This window comes from Narcine bancroftii, chromosome 7 (genome assembly GCF_036971445.1).
Source record: "Narcine bancroftii isolate sNarBan1 chromosome 7, sNarBan1.hap1, whole genome shotgun sequence".
Classification (NCBI taxonomy): Eukaryota; Metazoa; Chordata; class Chondrichthyes; order Torpediniformes; family Narcinidae; genus Narcine; species Narcine bancroftii.
The window spans coordinates 129,661,021-129,672,715 of record NC_091475.1 but is presented as its reverse complement, the minus strand read 5'-3'; positions in this window follow the sequence as shown (position 1 = coordinate 129,672,715).

The following is an 11,695-nucleotide window of genomic DNA, read 5'->3' as shown; positions in this document are numbered from 1 at the left end:
TAAGTCCCCGCCTCTGATTCCCCAACTCTGATTCCCCACCTCTGATTCCCCAGCTCTCATTCCCCGCCTCTGATCCCCGCATCTGATTCCCTGCATCTGATTCCCAGCCTCTGATTCCCTGCCTCTGATTCCCAACCTCTGATTCCCCACCTCTGATTCCCCATATCTGATTCCCCGCCTCTGTTTCCACGCCTCTGATTCCCCGCCTCTGTTTCCCCATATCTGATTCCCCGCCTCTGAATCCCCAACTCTGATTCCCTGCCTCTGATTCCCCAGCTCTGATTCCCCGCCTTTGATTCCCCCGTCTGATTCCCAGCCTCTGAAACCCCGTGTCTGATTTCTTGCCTCTGATTCCCCGCCTCTGATTCCCCATCTCTGATTAACAGCCTCTGATTCCCCACCTCTGATTAACCATCTCTGATTCCGCACATCTGATTCCCTGCCTCTGATTCCCCATCTCTGATTCACCGCCTTTGATTCGCCACCTCTGATTCCCCATATCTGATTCCCCGCCTCTGTTTCCCCGCCTCTGATTCCCCGCCTCTGATTCCCCATATCTCATTCCCCGCCTCTGAATCCCCATCTCTGATTCCCGGACTCTGATTCCCCACCTCTGATTCCCGGCCTCTTATTCCCGGCATCTGATTCCGGCCTCTGATTCCCGGCCTCTGATTCCCTGCTTCTGATTCTGATTCCCTGCCTTTGATTCCCCATCTCTGATTCCGCACATCTGATTCCCTGCCTCTGATTCCCCATCTCTGATTCCCCATATCTGATTCCCCGCCTCTGTTTCCCCGCCTCTGATTCCCCTCCTCTGTTTCCCAATATCTAAGTCCCCGCCTCTGATTCCCCAACTCTGATTCCCCACCTCTGATTCCCCAGCTCTGATTCCCCGCCTCTGATTCCCCGCATCTGATTCCCTGCATCTGATTCCAAGCCTCTGATTCCCTGCCTCTGATTCCCAACCTCTGATTCCCCACCTCTGATTCCCCATATCTGATTCCCAGCCTCTGTTTCCCCGCCTCTGATTCCCTGCCTCTGTTTCCCCATATCTGATTCCCGGCCTCTGATTCCCCGCCTCTGATTCCCCGCCTCTGATTCCCTGCCTCTGATTCCCCATCTCCGATTCCGCACATCTGATTCCCTGCCTCTGATTCCCCGCCTCTGATTCCCCGCCTCTGATTCCCTGCCTCTGATTCCCAACCTCTGATTCCCCACCTCTGATTCCCCGTGTTTGATTCCCCGCCTCTGTTTCCCCGCCTCTGATTCCCCGCCTCTGATTCCCCAACTCTAATTCCCCGCCTCTGATTCCCCATATCTGATTCCCCGCCTCTGTTTCCCCGCCTCTGATTCCCCGCCCCTGTTTCCCCATATCTGATTCCCTGCCTCTGATTCCCCAACTTTGATTCCCAGCCTCTGATTCCCCAGCTCTGATACCACACCTATGATTCCCCGTGTTTGATTCCCTGCCTCTGATTCCCCGCCTCTGATTCCCCATCTCTGATTCACCGCCTTTGATTCGCCACCTCTGATTCCCCATATCTGATTCCCCACCTCTGTTTCCCCGCCTCTGATTCCCCGCCTCTGATTCTCCATATCTCATTCCCCGCCTCTGAATCCCCATCACTGATTCCCAGACTCTGATTCCCCACCTCTGATTCCCGGCCTCTTATTCCCAGCATCTGATTCCAGGCCTCTGATTCCCGGCCTCTGACTCCCCGCTTCTGATTCTGATTCCCTGCCTCTGATTCCCCATCTCTGATTCCGCACATCTGATTACCTGCCTCTGATTCCCCACCTCTGATTCCCCATATCTGATCCCTCGCCTCTGTTTCCCCGCCTCTGATTCCCCGCCTCTGATTCCCCAGCTCTGATTGCCCGCCTCTGATTTTCCGTGTTTGATTCCCTGCCTCTGATTCCCGGCCTCTGATTCCCCATCTCTGATTCACCGCCTTTGATTCGCCACCTCTGATTCCCCATATCTGATTCCCCGCCTCTGTTTCCCCGCCTCTGATTCCCCGCCTCTGATTCCCCATATCTCATTCCCCGCCTCTGAATCCCCATCTCTGATTCCCGGACTTTGATTCCCCACCTCTGATTCCCGGCCTCTTATTCCCGGCATCTGATTCCGGCCTCTGATTCCCGGCCTCTGATTCCCTGCTTCTGATTCCCCATCTCTGATTCCGCAAATCTAATTCCCTGCCTCTGATTCCCCACCTCTGATTCCCCATATATGATTCCCCGCCTCTGTTTCCCGGCCTCTGATTCCCCGCTTCTGATTCTGATTCCCTGCCTCTGATTCCCCATCTCTGATTCCGCACATCTGATTCCCTGCCTCTGATTCCCAACCTCTGATTCCCCATCTCTGATTCATCGCCTTTGATTCGCCACCTCTGATTCCCCATATCTGATTCCTCGCCTCTGTTTCCCCGCCTCTGATTCCCCGCCTCTGATTCCCCATATCTCATTCCCCGCCTCTGATTCCCCATCTCTGATTCCCGGACTCTGATTCCCCACCTCTGATTCCCGGCCTCTTATTCCCGGCATCTGATTCCGGCCTCTGATTCCCGGCCTCTGATTCCCTGCTTCTGATTCCCCATCTCTGATTCCGCAAATCTAATTCCCTGCCTCTGATTCCCCACCTCTGATTCCCCATATCTGATTCCCCGCCTCTGTTTCCCGGCCTCTGATTCCCCGCTTCTGATTCTGATTCCCTGCCTCTGATTCCCCATCTCTGATTCCGCACATCTGATTCCCTGCCTCTGATTCCCCACCTCTGATTCCCCATATCTGATTTCCCGCCTCTGTTTCCCTGCCTCTGATTCCCCGCCTCTGTTTCCCCATATCTAATTCCCAACCTCTGATGCCCCAACTCTGATTCCCTGCCTCTGATTCCCCGCGTTCTATTCCCTGCCTCTGATTCCCCGCCTGTGATTCCCCATCTCTGATTCACCACCTCTGATTCCCCACCTCTGATTCCCCATATCTGATTCCCCGCCTCTGAATCCCCAACTCTGATTCCCTGCCTCTGATTCCCCAGCTCTGATTCCCCGCCTTTGATTCCCCCGTCTGATTCCCAGCCTCTGAAACCCCGTGTCTGATTTCTTGCCTCTGATTCCCCGCCTCTGATTCCCCACCTCTGATTCCCCATCTATGATTCCGCACATCTGATTCCCTGCCTCTTATTCCCCGACTCTGAACCCCACCTCTGATTCCCCAGCTCTGATTCCCCGCCTCTGATTCCCCAACTCTGATTCCCCGCCTCTGATTCCCCAGCTATGATTCCCCGCCTCTGATTCCCCGTGTTTGATTCCCTGCCTCTGATTCCCCGCCTCTGATTCCCCATCTCTGATTCACCGCCTTTGATTCGCCACCTCTGATACCCCATATCTGATTCCTCGCCTCTGTTTCCCCGCCTCTGATTCCCCGCCTCTGATTCCCCAGCTCTGATTCCCCGCCTCTGATTTTCCGTGTTTGATTCCCTGCCTCTGATTCCCCAGCTCTGATTCCCCGCCTTTGATTCCCCCGTCTGATTCCCAGCCTCTGAAACCCCGTGTCTGATTTCTTGCCTCTGATTCCCCGCCTCTGATTCCCCATCTCTGATTCCCCGCCTCTGATTCCCCACCTCTGATTCCCCACCTCTGATTCCCCATCTCTGATTCCGCACATCTGATTCCCAGCCTCTGATTCCCCGATTCTGATCCCCACCTCTGATTCCCGAGCTCTGATTCCCCGCCTCTGATTCCCCAACTCTGATTCCCCGCCTCTGATTCCCCAGCTCTGATTCCCCGCCTCTGATTCCCCGTGTTTGATTCCCTGCCTCTGATTCCCCGCCTCTGATTCCCCATCTCTGATTCACCGCCTTTGATTCGCCACCTCTGATTCCCCATATCTGATTCCTCGCCTCTGTTTCCCCGCCTCTGATTCCCCGCCTCTGATTCCCCAGCTCTGATTCCCCGCCTCTGATTTTCCGTGTTTGATTCCCTGCCTCTGATTCCCGGCCTCTGATTCCCCATCTCTGATTCACCGCCTTTGATTCGCCACCTCTGATTCCCCATATCTGATTCCCCGCCTCTGTTTCCCCGCCCCTGATTCCCCGCCTCTGATTCCCCAGCTCTGATTCCCCGCCTCTGATTCCCCAGCTCTGATTCCCCGCCTCTGATTCCTCGTGTTTGATTCCCTGCCTCTGATTCCCCGCCTCTGATTCCCCATCTCTGATTCACCGCCTTTGATTCGCCACCTCTGATTCCCCATATCTGATTCCTCGCCTCTGTTTCCCCGCCTCTGATTCCCCGCCTCTGATTCCCCAGCCCTGATTCCCAGCCTCTGATTTTCCGTGTTTGATTCCCTGCCTCTGATTCCCGGCCTCTGATTCCCCATCTCTGATTCACCGCCTTTGATTCGCCACCTCTGATTCCCCATATCTGATTCCCCACCTCTGTTTCCCCGCCTCTGATTCCCCGCCTCTGATTCCCCAGCTCTGATTCCCCGCCTCTGATTCCCCGTGTTTGATTCCCTGCCTCTGATTCCCCGCCTCTGATTCCCCATCTCTGATTCACCGCCTTTGATTCGCCACCTCTGATTCCCCATATCTGATTCCTCGCCTCTGTTTCCCCGCCTCTGATTCCCCGCCTCTGATTCCCCAGCTCTGATTCCCCGCCTCTGATTTTCCGTGTTTGATTCCCTGCCTCTGATTCCCGGCCTCTGATTCCCCATCTCTGATTCACCGCCTTTGATTCGCCACCTCTGATTCCCCATATCTGATTCCTCGCCTCTGTTTCCCCGCCTCTGATTCCCCGCCTCTGATTCCCCAGCTCTGATTCCCCGCCTCTGATTTTCCGTGTTTGATTCCCTGCCTCTGATTCCCGGCCTCTGATTCCCCATATCTGATTCCCCGCCTCTGAATCCCCAACTCTGATTCCCTGCCTCTGATTCCCCAGCTCTGATTCCCCGCCTTTGATTCCCCCGTCTGATTCCCAGCCTCTGAAACCCCGTGTCTGATTTCTTGCCTCTGATTCCCCGCCTCTGATTCCCCATCTCTGATTCACAGCCTCTGATTCCCCACCTCTGATTCCCCAACACTGATTCCGCACATCTGATTCCCTGCCTCTGATTCCCCGACTCTGATCCCCACCTCTGATTCCCCAGCTCTGATTCCCCGCCTCTGATTCCCCAACACTGATTCCCCGCCTCTGATTCACCAGCTCTGATTCCCCGCCTCTGATTCCCCGTGTTTGATTCCCTGCCTCTGATTCCCCGCCTCTGATTCCCCATCTCTGATTCACCGCCTTTGATTCGCCACCTCTGATACCCCATATCTGATTCCTCGCCTCTGTTTCCCCGCCTCTGATTCACTGCCTCTGCTTCCCCAGCTCTGATTCCCCGCCTGTGATTCCCCGCGTCTTATTCCCTGCTTCTGATTCTGATTCCCTGCCTCTGATTCCCCATCTCTGATTCCGCACATCTGATTCCCTGCCTCTGATTCCCCACCTCTGATTCCCCATATCTGATTCCCCGCCTCTGTTTCCCCACCTCTGATTCCCCGCCTCTGTTTCCCCATATCTAAGTCCCCGCCTCTGATTCCCCAACTCTGATTCCCCACCTCTGATTCCCCAGCTCTCATTCCCCGCCTCTGATCCCCGCATCTGATTCCCTGCATCTGATTCCCAGCCTCTGATTCCCTGCCTCTGATTCCCAACCTCTGATTCCCCACCTCTGATTCCCCATATCTGATTCCCCGCCTCTATTTGCCCGCCTCTGATTCCCCGCCTCTGTTTCCCCATATCTGATTCCCCGCCTCTGATTCCCAACTATGATTCCCTGCCTCTAATTTCCCAGCTCTGATTCCCCGCCTCTGATTCCCCGTGTCTGATTTCCTGCCTCTGATTCCCCGCCTCTGATTACCCATGTCTGATTCACCGCCTCTGATTCCCCACCTCTGATTCCCCATCTCTGATTCCGCACATCCGATTCCCTGCCTCTGATTCCCCGCCTCTGATTCACTGCCTCTGCTTCCCCAGCTCTGATACCCCGCCTCTGATTCCCCGCGTCTTATTCCCTGCTTCTGATTCTGATTCCCTGCCTCTGATTCCCCATCTCTGATTCCGCACATCTGATTCCCTGCCTCTGATTCCCCACCTCTGATTCCCCATATCTGATTCCCCGCCTCTGTTTCCCCACCTCTGAATCCCCGCCTCTGTTTCCCCATATCTAAGTCCCCGCCTCTGATTCCCCAACTCTGATTCCCCACCTCTGATTCCCCAGCTCTCATTCCCCACCTCTGATCCCCGCATCTGATTCCCTGCATCTGATTCCCAGCCTCTGATTCCCTGCCTCTGATTCCCAACCTCTGATTCCCCACCTCTGATTCCGCACATCTGATTACCTGCCTCTGATTCCCCACCTCTGATTCCGCACATCTGATTACCTGCCTCTGATTCCCCACCTCTGATTCCCCATATCTGATTCCTCTCCTCTGTTTCCCCGCCTCTGATTCCCCGCCTCTGATTCCCCAGCTCTCATTCCCCGCCTCTGATTTTCCGTGTTTGATTCCCTGCCTCTGATTCCCGGCCTCTGGTTCCCCATCTCTGATTCACCGCCTTTGATTCGCCACCTCTGATTCCCCATATCTGATTCCCCGCCTCTGTTTCCCCGCCTCTGATTCCCCGCCTCTGATTCCCCATATCTCATTCCCCGCCTCTGAATCCCCATCTCTGATTCCCGGACTCTGATTCCCCACCTCTGATTCCCGGCCTCTTATTCCCTGCATCTGATTCCGGCCTCTGATTCCCGGCCTCTGATTCCCTGCTTCTGATTCCCCATCTCTGATTCCGCAAATCTAATTCCCTGCCTCTGATTCCCCACCTCTGATTCCCCATATCTGATTCCCCGCCTCTGTTTCCCGGCCTCTAATTCCCCGCTTCTGATTCTGATTCCCTGCCTCTGATTCCCCATCTCTGATTCCGCACATCTGATTCCCTGCCTCTGATTCCCAACCTCTGATTCCCCATCTCTGATTCATCGCCTTTGATTCGCCACCTCTGATTCCCCATATCTGATTCCTCGCCTCTGTTTCCCCGCCTCTGATTCCCCACCTCTGATTCCCCATATCTCATTCCCCGCCTCTGATTCCCCATCTCTGATTCCCGGACTCTGATTCCCCACCTCTGATTCCCGGCCTCTTATTCCCGGCATCTGATTCCGGCCTCTGATTCCCGGCCTCTGATTCCCTGCTTCTGATTCCCCATCTCTGATTCCGCAAATCTAATTCCCTGCCTCTGATTCCCCACCTCTGATTCCCCATATCTGATTCCCCGCCTCTGTTTCCCGGCCTCTGATTCCCCGCTTCTGATTCTGATTCCCTGCCTCTGATTCCCCATCTCTGATTCCGCACATCTGATTCCCTGCCTCTGATTCCCCACCTCTGATTCCCCATATCTGATTTCCCGCCTCTGTTTCCCCGCCTCTGATACCCCGCCTCTGTTTCCCCATATCTAATTCCCAACCTCTGATGCCCCAACTCTGATTCCCTGCCTCTGATTCCCCGCGTTCTATTCCCTGCCTCTGATTCCCCGCCTGTGATTCCCCATCTCTGATTCACCACCTCTGATTCCCCACCTCTGATTCCCCATATCTGATTCCCCGCCTCTGAATCCCCAACTCTGATTCCCTGCCTCTGATTCCCCAGCTCTGATTCCCCGCCTTTGATTCCCCCGTCTGATTCCCAGCCTCTGAAACCCCGTGTCTGATTTCTTGCCTCTGATTCCCCGCCTCTGATTCCCCATCTCTGATTCACAGCCTCTGATTCCCCACCTCTGATTTCCCAACACTGATTCCGCACATCTGATTCCCTGCCTCTGATTCCCCGACTCTGATCCCCACCTCTGATTCCCCAGCTCTGATTCCCCGCCTCTGATTCCCCAACACTGATTCCCCGCCTCTGATTCCCCAGCTCTGATTCCCCGCCTCTGATTCCCCGTGTTTGATTCCCTGCCTCTGATTCCCCGCCTCTGATTCCCCATCTCTGATTCACCGCCTTTGATTCGCCACCTCTGATACCCCATATCTGATCCCTCGCCTCTGTTTCCACGCCTCTGATTCACTGCCTCTGCTTCCCCAGCTCTGATTCCCCGCCTGTGATTCCCCGCGTCTTATTCCCTGCTTCTGATTCTGATTCCCTGCCTCTGATTCCCCATCTCTGATTCCGCACATCTGATTCCCTGCCTCTGATTCCCCACCTCTGATTCCCCATATCTGATTCCCCGCCTCTGTTTCCCCACCTCTGATTCCCCGCCTCTGTTTCCCCATATCTAAGTCCCCGCCTCTGATTCCCCAACTCTGATTCCCCACCTCTGATTCCCCAGCTCTCATTCCCCGCCTCTGATCCCCGCATCTGATTCCCTGCATCTGATTCCCAGCCTCTGATTCCCTGCCTCTGATTCCCAACCTCTGATTCCCCACCTCTGATTCCCCATATCTGATTCCCCGCCTCTATTTGCCCGCCTCTGATTCCCCGCCTCTGCTTCCCCATATCTGATTCCCCGCCTCTGATTCCCAACTATGATTCCCTGCCTCTAATTTCCCAGCTCTGATTCCCCGCCTCTGATTCCCCGTGTCTGATTTCCTGCCTCTGATTCCCCGCCTCTGATTACCCATGTCTGATTCACCGCCTCTGATTCCCCACCTCTGATTCCCCATCTCTGATTCCACACATCCGATTCCCTGCCTCTGATTCCCCGCCTCTGATTCACTGCCTCTGCTTCCCCAGCTCTGATTCCCCGCCTCTGATTCCCCGCGTCTTATTCCCTGCTTCTGATTCTGATTCCCTGCCTCTGATTCCCCATCTCTGATTCCGCACATCTGATTCCCTGCCTCTGATTCCCCACCTCTGATTCCCCATATCTGATTCCCCGCCTCTGTTTCCCCACCTCTGAATCCACGCCTCTGTTTCCCCATATCTAAGTCCCCGCCTCTGATTCCCCAACTCTGATTCCCCACCTCTGATTCCCCAGCTCTCATTCCCCGCCTCTGATCCCCGCATCTGATTCCCTGCATCTGATTCCCAGCCTCTGATTCCCTGCCTCTGATTCCCAACCTCTGATTCCCCACCTCTGATTCCGCACATCTGATTACCTGCCTCTGATTCCCCACCTCTGATTCCGCACATCTGATTACCTGCCTCTGATTCCCCACCTCTGATTCCCCATATCTGATTCCTCGCCTCTGTTTCCCCGCCTCTGATTCCCCGCCTCTGATTCCCCAGCTCTGATTCCCCGCCTCTGATTTTCCGTGTTTGATTCCCTGCCTCTGATTCCCGGCCTCTGATTCCCCATCTCTGATTCACCGCCTTTGATTCGCCACCTCTGATTCCCCATATCTGATTCCCCGCCTCTGTTTCCCTGCCTCTGATTCCCCGCCTCTGATTCCCCATATCTCATTCCCCGCCTCTGAATCCCCATCTCTGATTCCCGGACTCTGATTCCCCACCTCTGATTCCCGGCCTCTTATTCCCTGCATCTGATTCCGGCCTCTGATTCCCGGCCTCTGATTCCCTGCTTCTGATTCCCCATCTCTGATTCCGCAAATCTAATTCCCTGCCTCTGATTCCCCACCTCTGATTCCCCATATCTGATTCCCCGCCTCTGTTTCCCGGCCTCTAATTCCCCGCTTCTGATTCTGATTCCCTGCCTCTGATTCCCCATCTCTGATTCCGCACATCTGATTCCCTGCCTCTGATTCCCAACCTCTGATTCCCCATCTCTGATTCATCGCCTTTGATTCGCCACCTCTGATTCCCCATATCTGATTCCTCGCCTCTGTTTCCCCGCCTCTGATTCCCCGCCTCTGATTCCCCATATCTCATTCCCCGCCTCTGATTCCCCATCTCTGATTCCCGGACTCTGATTCCACACCTCTGATTCCCGGCCTCTTATTCCCGGCATCTGATTCCGGCCTCTGATTCCCGGCCTCTGATTCCCTGCTTCTGATTCCCCATCTCTGATTCCGCAAATCTAATTCCCTGCCTCTGATTCCCCACCTCTGATTCCCCATATCTGATTCCCCGCCTCTGTTTCCCGGCCTCTGATTCCCCGCTTCTGATTCTGATTCCCTGCCTCTGATTCCCCATCTCTGATTCCGCACATCTGATTGCCTGCCTCTGATTCCCCACCTCTGATTCCCCATATCTGATTTCCCGCCTCTGTTTCCCCACCTCTGATTCCCCGCCTCTGTTACCCCATATCTAATTCCCAACCTCTGATGCCCCAACTCTGATTCCCTGCCTCTGGTTCCCCGCGTTCTATTCCCTGCCTCTGATTCCCCGCCTGTGATTCCCCATCTCTGATTCACCACCTCTGATTCCCCACCTCTGATTCCCCATATCTGATTCCCCGCCTCTGAATCCCCAACTCTGATTCCCTGCCTCTGATTCCCCAGCTCTGATTCCCCGCCTTTGATTCCCCCGTCTGATTCCCAGCCTCTGAAACCCCATGTCTGATTTCTTGCCTCTGATTCCCCGCCTCTGATTCCCCATCTCTGATTCACAGCCTCTGATTCGCCACCTCTGATTTCCCATCACTGATTCCGCACATCTGATTCCCTGCCTCTGATTCCCCGACTCTGATCCCCACCTCTGATTCCCCAGCTCTGATTCCCCGCCTCTGATTCCCCAACACTGATTCCCCGCCTCTGATTCCCCAGCTCTGATTCCCCGCCTCTGATTCCCCGTGTTTGATTCCCTGCCTCTGATTCCCCGCCTCTGATTCCCCATCTCTGATTCACCGCCTTTGATTCGCCACCTCTGATACCCCATATCTGATTCCTCGCCTCTGTTTCCCCGCCTCTGATTCCCCGCCTCTGATTCCCCAGCTCTGATTCCCCGCCTCTGATTTTCCGTGTTTGATTCCCTGCCTGGGATTCCCCAGCTCTGATTCCCCGCCTTTGATTCCCCCGTCTGATTTCCAGCCTCTGAAACCCCGTGTCTGATTTCTTGCCTCTGATTCCCCGCCTCTGATTCCCCATCTCTGATTCACAGCCTCTGATTCCCCACCTCTGATTCCCCATCTCTGATTCCGCACATCTGATTCCCTGCCTCTGATTCCCCGACTCTGATGCCCACCTCTGATTCCCCAGCTCTGATTCCCCGCCTCTGATTCCCCAACTCTGATTCCCCGCCTCTGATTCCCCAGCTCTGATTCCCCGCCTCTGATTCCCCGTGTTTGATTCCCTGCCTCTGATTCCCCGCCTCTGATTCCCCATCTCTGATTCACCGCCTGTGATTCGCCACCTCTGATTCCCCATATCTGATTCCTCGCCTCTGTTTCCCCGCCTCTGATTCCCCACCTCTGATTCCCCAGCTCTGATTCCCCGCCTCTGATTTTCCGTGTTTGATTCCCTGCCTCTGATTCCCGGCCTCTGATTCCCCATCTTTGATTCACCGCCTTTGATTCGCCACCTCTGATTCCCCACATCTGATTCCCCGCCTCTGTTTCCCCGCCTCTGATTCCCCGCCTCTGATTCCCCAGCTCTGATTCCCCGCCTCTGATTCCCCAGCTCTGATTCCCCGCCTCTGATTCCCCGTGTTTGATTCCCTGCCTCTGATTCCCCGCCTCTGATTCCCCATCTCTGATTCACCGCCTTTGATTCGCCACCTCTGATTCCCCATATCTGATTCCTCGCCTCTGTTTGCCCGCCTCTG